This window comes from Pistacia vera, unplaced genomic scaffold (genome assembly GCF_008641045.1).
Source record: "Pistacia vera cultivar Batoury unplaced genomic scaffold, PisVer_v2 Contig247, whole genome shotgun sequence".
NCBI lineage: Eukaryota > Viridiplantae > Streptophyta > Magnoliopsida > Sapindales > Anacardiaceae > Pistacia > Pistacia vera.
The window spans coordinates 226421-238439 of record NW_022196054.1 but is presented as its reverse complement, the minus strand read 5'-3'; positions in this window follow the sequence as shown (position 1 = coordinate 238439).

Genomic DNA, 12019 nt, shown 5'->3' with positions numbered 1-12019 from the left:
GCCGTTCTGTTACATATTGAGTAGATATTAAAGAAATATTTTTTAGTTTAATCTAATGTTATCCAATCGACTCAACTGGATATGTTATCGGAGTAGATATTGACATATTGTCTAGGTCAATATAATGTTATTCAATCGACTCAACTTAATAAATATTGTCTAATCAAATCTAATGATATCCAACTGAATCAATTGAATATGTTATCAGGGTACACTTCGTCTAGTTTGATCTTAATGTTATTCGTATCAACTCAACTGAGTAAATATTGAGCTTATATTGTTATCTGATAAGCTCAACTAAGTATACATTATTCTATTATATACTAATAAGTTTTTGTCCATTTTAACCCGATATTTATTTACTTTGAGTTTAATTCGCACAAATTTGTTTTAAGGTTTACACAAATATCATTCACCTAAATCACGTATGTTTAGTTATGGATTGGTAGACACAAATTTAGAACTGATTTTGAGAGATTAACTCAAAATTTAATTGATGGATTAAGATGCATTAACTAAAATATTTGACTTTAATATATAACCCTGATTTATAGTTTTATGGATAACATTGTCGAAAATTTATTTTCTGATACCTAACATACGACATGTGACAGAATAAAATAAAAAATGGAACCTGGCAAATTTTGATGAACCAATCAAGGCAGAAGTTTAATGGAATTCTTATAAGAAACTGGAGTTGAATCTTGGCAGAGAATATACATTTAATTTCACTATTTTTTTTTTTCTCTGAATTTAAAGTCAATTTTGAGTTTGTTTTTTTCTACTAAAAACATTCCTGTGATTTATGTAAAAAATAAATGAGAGTTGTTGATAAGGATATTTAATAATAATAATAAAAAAATAAAAAACCCTAAACCCTTTAACTACTCAAACTCTTTCTTTTATATATATCTGCCTCAAAAATAAATAAATATCAACGGTCATTAGAGCTCTTATTATGTTTACAACTTAATCATACAAAAACTTTACGAAATTTAAGTAAAATGACTACTCTATCTTATGTTTTTTGTCAGGTTATATACCTGATTGTATGAATCAGTTATAATGATATAATTATTCTAATTTTAAAACCCTGAAAGCTTAATTGAAGTGTGTATAAACTGATCAGACACCTCGGTGATTAAAAAAAAAAAAACACACACACAAATAACTAAGGGGCGTTTGTTTAGGGGTTATTTGAGATTACTAAGGTTAAGTCATCTTATATTACTTGACTACCATGTTTGGTTGTCAAGTGATATAAGATACCGGTAATCTTCAAATACCAATAGTAGTTACTATTGGTAATATTTGAGGTAATCTGATTACCTCAATTTTCTTAGGTATTCTAAGATTACCAGAGTTATCTTTTTTTGTTACAATTATATCCCTTATTAATAAAATTTTAGGACAATAATGCCCTTATTTTTAAATTTATTTATATGAATATGGCTTTTACTATTTCACCCCCAATTAATTAATTTTTTGGAATAAATTACCCTTGAATTCAAAACAAATTACAGCTCACTCAAGCCACCACCCCCAGCCACCTGCCGTTGACAACCACCGCGACGGTCAACTGCCGTCGTCGGAATGGCACATGGAAGGCCAGAAATGGCCGTCGTGCGCCTATCTGGCCGTTGACTGCCAAATCCGTAATCAATCTGGCCGTTAACGGCCAGATTAACGGATCTAGTCGAAAACAGCCATATCGACGCACGACGGCCATTTTCAGCCTTTCGTGCACCGTAAGGTTGCCTGCAGCCGGTGGCCTACCGTGGTTTCTGGCAGCCGACAATGGTTGGGTTGGTGGGGGGTGTTTTGTTGATTTTTCAAACTTTTATTTTGGGGTTGTTTTTGCTAAGTTTTTAAATGTAGGGGGTTATAGTAATCCAACTAATAATAATATTAAAAAATAATATAATAATAATATTTAATTAGAGGACAATTCAGTAATTTAAAGAATAATACTACACTTACAAAGTCCTCATACAAAGAAATATATACAAAGTGATGTGTCATACTATGATTGGGAGAGTGAATTTGTAAAGTCAACTTTTTAATTAAAGTTAAATTCATTGTCCAATTATAGTATGACACATCACTTTGTACATATATCTTTGTATAAGGACTTTGTAAATGTAGTATTACTCAATTTAAATAACATACCCACCAATTTATTCATTCCAGCCAAATATATTAATATAACATACCCACCAATTTATTCATTCCAGCCAAATATATTAATATAACATACCCACCAATTAACTAAACACATTTTCCTAAAGATTCTCAGTAATCTTCAAGATAATCTATCTTTTTAGTAATCCAACATTCCTTGAACCAAATGCCCCCTTTAAATTCATTGCTTCTAAATGGTTGTTAAGTCCAAAAAACCTCTAACAATTTTTTAAATCTATTAAATTCTTTTATGATATATTAAAAATAATCTTGTAAAACTATTAACTTCTATGATAAAGGTGTTTAATAGTTTTCGAGATGCTTGAGACTCGAGGTTATATCAAAGAGGAATGAAATTAACCTAATGATCGAACATTTAACCCCACAATCTTTTTATTTTCTAATAAAAAAAAAGAAGGAAGAAAAATCTCAAAATATTAAATGTATTTAATAATTATTGGGAAATATTTAATTTAGCAATGTAAATGGGTGCATGTGGAAAGGTTGGGGGGGTGTTAAAAACAAGAAAATGGGGTGTCGGCTACATAGAAAAGGTGTCACATCCCTGAGATAATTGCACTTGTACTTGTTTATTTTGCTCATTTTTTTATTTTTGTTTTTGTTTTATATGTTTCACTTTCTTTGCTTTTTTTTATTTTCCACATTATTTTAAGAGGAATTTGGCTCTCGGGCATAATACCAAGCATGTGGTAGGCATTGGGAAGTGGGTCCTCTCTCAACAAACTTGAACAAAAAAAAAAAAAAATAATAACAATAAATTAATAAAATCATAGATTATTGGAAATGAGATCTCATGGCTTAGTTTAGACACTCTCAAGTCTCCGTCAATTTGATATGGTATCAATAATGAAGGGGATTGTTAATTTATATAATAAAGAAATTTTGATAATTTAGTTATTGATTGATGTAATATTTATGTTTTTCTAGATTATAATCATTTTTTTATTATCGGAGTATTCAAATCAGTTAACGCGTATCTCAACTAATTTCTTAAGACATTGAAATTACCGATCAGATAAAAGTTTTAATGATCATCTCTATTAGGGTCAAGATGAATTAAAATCAAGACTTTTTGAGTAATATATTCAAGAGTATTACCCAATAATATTTAATTACAATCATTACTAATTATTTTAAATAAATACATATTTTATTATCGAACTATATTGAAATGGTAAAACAGGTTTCACAAGTCAGTGTGTAATTAATGTCAAAAAAGGGTAAAAACATATTTTGAATTTAATTAATTGAATAATCAAATTAATCAACAAAATGAATAATCTTGGATTAAATTAATTGGTTGATCTTGTAGATTGCATTATATATTTTGAGTACCATTTCCTCCAAGAACCTCAACTAATTTCCTTTTTAAAATGTGATTTTATCAATAATTATAAACGTTAAGTTACACCAATATAAATTATTATAATTAATTTCCAATTGTTTTTATTAGATCAAATAAGTTGGAAAGTTTAGGCCACTTTGGATCCCAATAATCAACCAATCCAAATCATCCACCAATATTTCCACATTGCAAGCCAATGATTTGGGGCCATCTCAATTTGTCATTAGTCCATTACTTTATATTTATTTGTTAACTTTTAGAAGAAGAATAATTGACATATTATGATTAAAATACTTTATTTTAAAAAAGGACTTTATAATAGAGCTAGTTGCCTATTTTAATATTTTGAATTAGGGTTTTGGGTGGTTAGTCTTAGACCCACCCACAAAGTTTGGCCTATATGTAAATGCAAATAATTTAGACACCAAGCTTGGAAATTTTTTTTTTTTTGTTTTTTTTGCCAATCATCAGTCTAATTATATTCTAAAAAAGATGATGGTTCGACCTTTTTTATTTTATATTTCTCATTTATTCGATTCTTTCCAGAGAAGAGTCGGATAGATTAGGGTATAAGTATTAATTACAAGTTGGGTCGTTGGGACTTGGGGTGTTACGGCTTCAGTTTTTTACTTAATTTATTGACACTGTTTGTGAGTTGTTTATCCTCGTCAATTCAATAATGTCTAAAGATACTAAATTGATATTAAAAATAACTATATTTTAACTTCTTTCTTCATATTATTGAATTGATAAGAATAAATGATTTATTATTTCTTGACCCATTAATTAAAGTACATGTTTAAAAAAGTGTTATTAAGTTAAAAGTTTCATATAAAAGCACTTTAGAAATTGTATTTTAAGAAAACATTAATCATTTTCCAAACATTTTTATAACTTTCAACTTTTATCTTGTCTATTTCAATCGAGCATATAATAATACCGGTAAAAAAGTGCTTTTAGTTATAGTTCAAAAATATTTCAAACAAACGTCAAATACACTTTCAAATGAATCTTTAAATCAATTTAGTGATTGTTAGAGTTTAAATATCTTTAAGTTTCGGCTTTTAAATCAAATATTAATTTAACACGATATCAAATCCAATGTCTAGTGTTCAAACTTAGTTAGTACTTAATCAACTAGTTTCTACCATATATATTTCTAAAATTTAAAACCAACCCATGTTACACATTTACAATATCTAAAACAAAATATTTTATTCTAAATTTTTTAACTTTAACTTTTGAATCAAATATTAATCTAACATGATATTAGATCCAATGTCTCATGCTCAAACTTTTTTTTTTGGGTAACCGGGGGTGTCCGGGCCAGTTTGCACGCATCTCAACTAATCTCCTGAGTTTCTGAAGTTAACAACTGGGTAAACCCTCTAGTGGCTACCCCTATTAGCAATTGAGGGGAATCGAATTCAAAACCTCTTGAATAATACACACAAAAGTCCCTATCGTCTCATCCAGCCACCCAGGGGTGGTTAAATAATAAGAATTGTGCATCCAGGGAATCGAATTCCGATCAGTACTGTGGGAGGGTACTATGATATACTTTTAACTAAACAAATTTCTATCATATCTAATTTTAAAATTTAAAATTGAACCCATGTCACATTAAATAATCTTTTCGGAAAAAAAAAAAAATCTAATGATTTTCCTTTGAAAATTGAGGTTATGGAATTTATTTTTTCCCCCAAAACATGAAAGAATAAACCCTAGTTATGTAACCTAGAAGTCATCAATATTGTAGATTATGAGAGCAAGATGAATCACTTGGTTGGAAAGATTTATGGTCATTTTCACTTTCCCTATGACAATTAAGAGCTCCTCCATCTCTCTCATAAAAAGTTTAGAAAGGTAAAAAGTTGTTTCAATTATTTGCTTTCAAGTAGAGATTTCTCCAATTCCCTTTGTGTAACACAAGTTTTTTTACTATGCCAAGTCATAAACATTATCTTTTTCCTTTTTAATATATAAATGAACTATAATAAGTATTAATTATATTAACCCTCCAAGTAAGATTTGATTATTCCAAATCTTCTATGTTAAGATTAGAGATTTTAATACTTAAATTTGGAAGGTTTATTTCATTTATCCCGCTTGAGATCGCTTTATGTAAATCACCATCATTACCTATTTAGGATTATCAAAAATCCTGTGAAAATATAAAAATCCCTCCTAAAAGTATATATATATATATAAAAATCCTCATATAAAAGTATAAAAAATTCTTCGATAAAATACTTAACAATTTTTAATAACAGTAAACACGTTTCATACTAAGCAATCTCATATGGGGCAAATGGAATAAATCTTGAAGTTGAATTTGAATGTATTAAAACGATAATAGCCTTTCTATAAGCAAATAAGCAACACTTAAATTTGGAAGGTTTATTTCATTTATCTCACTTGAGATTGCTTCATGTAAATCACCATCATTACCCATTTAGAATTATCAAAAGTCCCATGAAAATATAAAAATCCCTCCTACAAAATTAAAAAAAGAAAAAGGTCCTCATATAAAAGAATGAAAAGTCCTTCAATAAAATACTTAATACTTTTTAATAACAGTAAACACGTTTCATACTAAGCAGTCTCAAATAGGGCAAATTTTTGAAATTGAATGTATAAAAATTATAATAGACTTTTCTATAAGCAAATAAGTATATATTCTATTTCATAAAGCTTATGAATTGACTTATAAAAAATAAAATAGATTGGGTTTAACCTAACATGATGTATTATTAATTGTTTAAGTTGAACATGACACATGAGTATAGTTGTGGTTCACATGCATAAAGAGTCAAATTTATTATTAAACACATGTAGTGTTAATTTTTTTTTTTTTTTAAATATAAAAATTATATCAATTCAATATTCAAATGATTGTCACAATGTGATATCGAATCAATAATATATTCAATAGTTCATGTAAGATAATTTATAATAAGGATTTGCCTATAATTTTTTTATTCTTTTGAAGAATTTTTTTTTTTTAAAATAAATCATCATTGAATATTACAAATTTATCATTTAGTTTTATATAAAATCTATATTAATTAACATTTGAACAATATTGTTCACTAGTATAAGTTCATCATAAGTTTGTCGTTTATCACTATAAGTTCGTCATTGCTGTTCATACATTTTTAGTTACAAGTCTACTATTAGAATTTTGTAAATTCAACGATAAACTTATAAAAAAATGTAACACTAGTAAACTTAAGAAAAAATATCGATATAGTAATTGCATCGTAAATATCTTCTTTAAATAATTATTTTTAAGCAATCCTAACTTGTATATTTGGAAAAATAAAAAATAAAAAGTGAGGCAAGCACCTTTGTCATATGCAATTTCTTGGGGAGAAAGTAGAAACAACAAAATTAAAAGCAAAAACACATTAAATTTCAAAGTCAACTCTAAGTAAACCCACATCATGAACAATATTTTGTGTGCTTACTTTCTAGTTGACATGACCAAGTCAAACAACACAAAATCTAGCATTCCAAATGATAATTCATTAAATAGTGTAATTAAGATCATGGTTGTTGGATTATGTTGACTTAAACAAATTTAATTGGGTTAAAGTTATGAAAAGTTAAAACAACTTAATTAAGTATCATAATTGTGTGTTGATTCTTGTACATATTATTTACTATTGCTACCCTATTACCCAAGAAAGCTCATTTTTTAATTAGTTAAACGATTTGATACAAGTTAATTGCACTGATTAGGGGTTTGAACAAGCCATTAAGAGAAGGATTAAGAAAAACGAAAAAAACATAGAGTAAACGACTTTCTCCCACGGCTTGCCTTAATGACATTTTTTCACCCAAAAAGTTTCAAAATACTATTTTTTTCATCCAAAGTTAATATCTTATTACTACCTAAAGCCGATTTTGGTAGATTTTGGCGGCGAAAATTCTCTTTGTTACCACTATTTAAACCTCTGGTCCCCCCTCTTATTTTGGCACCTAAATTATCGTCGATTGTTGACCACTACAAAGTTAGGGTTTCTGGTTTTTAACTAATTTTTGGTTGATTCTAATGACGAATATTTAATCAGTCACCACTATTCAATCCGGCCTCCACTCTAAAAGAATCCTCTTATCTTGGCTCCTGGTAACTCGCCAAACGTCGGTCAAGAAAGTGAAATGTATTTTGAGTATTAACAGAATATAAATGTTGGGTTGGAAAAGTGATATTTTAAAACTTTTTGAATAGAAAAGTGTCATTAAAGCAAACCTTGGGTGGGAAAAAGTTGTTTACTCAAAAAGAGAAGACGTGAATAACTCAAAAAGAAGAAACGATGGGATTTCTGATGGCATCTTTCTACACAAGAAAAACAGAAACAAATCTCAACCGTATATGTTTATTATAGAAACTCGTGAAAACTTAGATAAAAGAAAATCTTCTAATTCAAGAACTTAGATAAAAAAATATATATATATGATAAATCTTTTATTTTTTCGTCTTTATAAGATTTTGGATAGTATTTAATTCAAAATTCATTTTTTGAATTAAAATTATGGTATATATTAATCTAAAATCTTAAAAATATAAAATATAATATTATTCTTATTTTAGAAAAACATATTTTTATATGCATTTTTGTTGAAAAAAATCATGAATGTTGGATAAGTCAAATTTCAATTAGAAAACAAAAACAAAAATGAAGAAAGCAAAGACAAGATGATTTCTTCTTTTTTTGGTAAATAAAATGGGTAAGCTTGCCAACACATCAATTAATTAGTGACTAATTACCTAATCATATTTTATGCTTGGAAATTGTTCCACTTAATCTTCTTCAAAACAATAGAATAATTAAAGTAATTACTAGATAATTATGGAATATACTAAAGTGGTTGCCCTTATTTGGTGGATTAATTAAAGATAAAGCAAAGAAGTTTTGGTGTGGTTAGCAAGCAATCTCCCAAAGTATAAAGGGTCAATCTCACATTTAATTATTTTAATACAATATCTTCTTATTTTCAACTTAAAAGATTTTGTTCATTTGTTCACATTATTTATTCTAACATTTTCTTTGATTTAAACAAAAAAATTTAAGAAATTTGTGATTTTATCATAATTATTCTACTATTTTAATATGAATTATACTATAATATTATATCAAATTCCCACTTTATTTAATATATTTTATAAATTTGTATTGCATTATTTTATGCGGTGGAGTGAAAATTTTTAAATACAAATCTATAATATTCCCACTTTATTTAATATATTTTATAAATTTGTATTGCATTATTTTATGCGGTGGAGTGAAAATTTTTAAATACAAATCTATAATGCAGACTTCATACAATATATATACATGGTTAAAAGACAATTTTTTTATGATCGGAGGTGTTCAAGCCAGCTTACACACACCTCAACTAATCCTTCGAGACTTCGAAATTATTGGTCGGATAAAAACTCTAACGACCACCCTTATTAGCAATTGAGAAGCAACTCGAACTCAGGACTTATTAAGTAATACACCCAAGAGTCCTTATCGATTGATTTGTATTGCTAATAGAATGGAAGATCCGAATTTATCACATTGTATACTCAAATTATTCTTTTAAAACATGGGTTTAAAACTATATATTAAGAGCACAAACTGAATAAAAAATGTATTATTGTTAATATATTTGATAAATAAATAATATTTGTAAGGATGCACCTGATCAAATAAATAATATTTGTATGCATCGACATCCAAATTTGAGTGCAAAAATCCTCTTACATCGGGGTCAAAGATAAACGGCAGTGATGGGTCAACAGAAGAAGCATATGTCAGCTACTGTGATTGTGACACGTAGACTAAATATTGTGATGTCAATTTCTGTGATAATAGGTGAGCGGTCCACGATGATACGTCACAATAAAAGCTGAAAGGCGAGAGAGCATGTGATTATAGAGACTTTTGAGGTTTAAAATTAGCTTTACCTGAAAGGTACCTATTTGTACATTTATGAAGAGATGGTGGTTGTAATCTATTAATTGAAAATGGCGTTACATTACATGTGTAGCATTTAAGACTCTTTGTTGGTTCATGTTACAGAATAAGGGTATCACTATCCGAATTATATTATAGTACATGGGTAGCGTTACTTGGACCATATTATAGTTTAACAACAATGTTACGAGGGTCATATTACGGTGATGAGCAACTTTACTTCGATTATAGAGTAAATGACATTTTCCCACCTAAGGTTTGGTGAATCTGTAAGTTCCCGCCCTTGGTTTCATAAATTTTAGATTCTCACTTTTAAATTAACACAATTATTTTTCTCTTAAAATAATCCTTATATCTCAAATTTCTCTCAAATAACCCTCACAAGATCTCGACCAAGCCAAAAATCCAACTTGATTTCGATACCATTGGACCTCTCCGACACCACCATCAACATCCCTTTATCTTCCTCACCAAAATCCCTAACTTTTTCACCCGATTGCACCTCGGCGAGGTGCCAGAATTTGGCTAGAAAGATATGACAAAACGCGAAAACCTAAGGGAGAGGCGGTGGCGATCGACGAGCAATTGCGGTTGGCGATGTTGGGGGTTTTGACGGGGGGAAAGTCGATGATGCTATTGGTGGTGTTGGAGGTGGATTCCAGTGTTGGGACCTGCCGGAATTTGGATGAAACACCGACTAAAACTAAGAGCGGTGAGTCGGCGAGCGACGATTAGGGGTTCAATCAAGTGAGGAGCTTAGGGGTTTTGATGTAAGGGTTGAGGGGATTATAATGGTGGTATCGGGAGAGGTCGACTGCGTTGGGAACATGTTGGAATGACCTGAAATCACCAATGGGGTGAATTTGAGAAGTCAAGAGTTATTTTAAAATTTTTTGGTGGGGTAAATTTGAGAAACGAAGGATTATTTTAAAATTTTCATATTTGAAATGACCATTTTACCTTTTTAACTGTCAGATTAAACAATTTTCTGTTAATTTAAGAGTAAAAATCTACAATTTATGAAACCAAGGATAGGAACTTACAGATTCACCAAACCTTGGGTGGGAAAATGTCGTTTACTCTCGATTATATTACTGCACTAGGGGCAATGTTATAGTATTGGGCCAAATAATGCCATCTATGTCATTTTACAGTACAAGGATAACCTTACTTGGGTCATATTATAGTATAAGGGTAAATATTATTTGAGTCATATCATAGTACATGGATAATGTTACATGGAGTATATAATTGCAATACAACGGCAACGTTATATAGGTTATATTACATTACATATGGACAACTTTACTTCGACTATATTACAGTACTAGGGGCAATGTCATAGTATATGGATAATGTTATATGGGTCATATTATAATACAAGGATGACATTATTTATGTCGTATTATAGTATAGGGGTAATTACTGTAACTGAATCATACTATAGTATAAGGATGATGTTATTTGAGTTATACTACAGTACGTGGTAATTATTTTGATAAATTATACTACAATATAAGGGTAATTTTATTTAGAGTTATATTACGGTATCAAGACAATGTTACCTAGATCATATTATGAGAAAGAACGTTACCTTGATTATATTATAGTAGAGGGATAATGTTACTCGGGTCATATATTATAGAACAACGATAATTTTAACTAGGTCATATTATAGTATCGGAGTAACGTTACTTGTGTCATATGACGGTACAGGGAGACCGTTACTTGGGTCATATTACAGTACACGGAAAATGTTACCTGGGTCATGAAATTTATTTCAAATAATATGAGAGTAAAAATTATTGTTTGATGGAATATGAAGAAAAATATTGTTTTAATAAAAGGAAACTAAAATAGAAAAAGCAAAATCACTCAGACACAAACCTATGTAATTATCAAGCATGTTTAAATTAATTAATAATGAAGCATGTGGGATCTCAAAATTAAGTGTTTATAGCAGTGGGGTCTTGCAAAATTTTATAAAAAAGATTTGTAGGGTCTAATAAAATCAATGATCTATTTTATTCAACACAAGCATCTCTACCCAATTAAAATGTCGGTTCATGCATCACCATACAACCAATATATATTGCTTAATATTAATCTTATTATATATAATTTATGGTGTGATATGTATATTAAAATTTTTAATGAAATAATATTATGTGGAATAAAGTAGAAAACATATATAAAATGGACGATTTTTTTATTGTATGTGAAACATTTTTATCCATATAAATATTACAACAACATACATTCTGTTATAATAAATATTTGTAACATTAAATGAAATGAATTAAAAATATGGCCGAACGACTGCGCATACCCAAGGTTTGCCACAACTACAAATTTATACCTAAAAGGTTTGGAAATAATAAACAGGTACCTTCCGTCATGTGCGGTTAGTGATTTCTGTTTGTTAATAATGAAAAGACTAAAATGCCCTTGAAAGTTTGATTTTTAGTTTTTTATGAATTTAAAAATTTCTAAAAAATCTCAT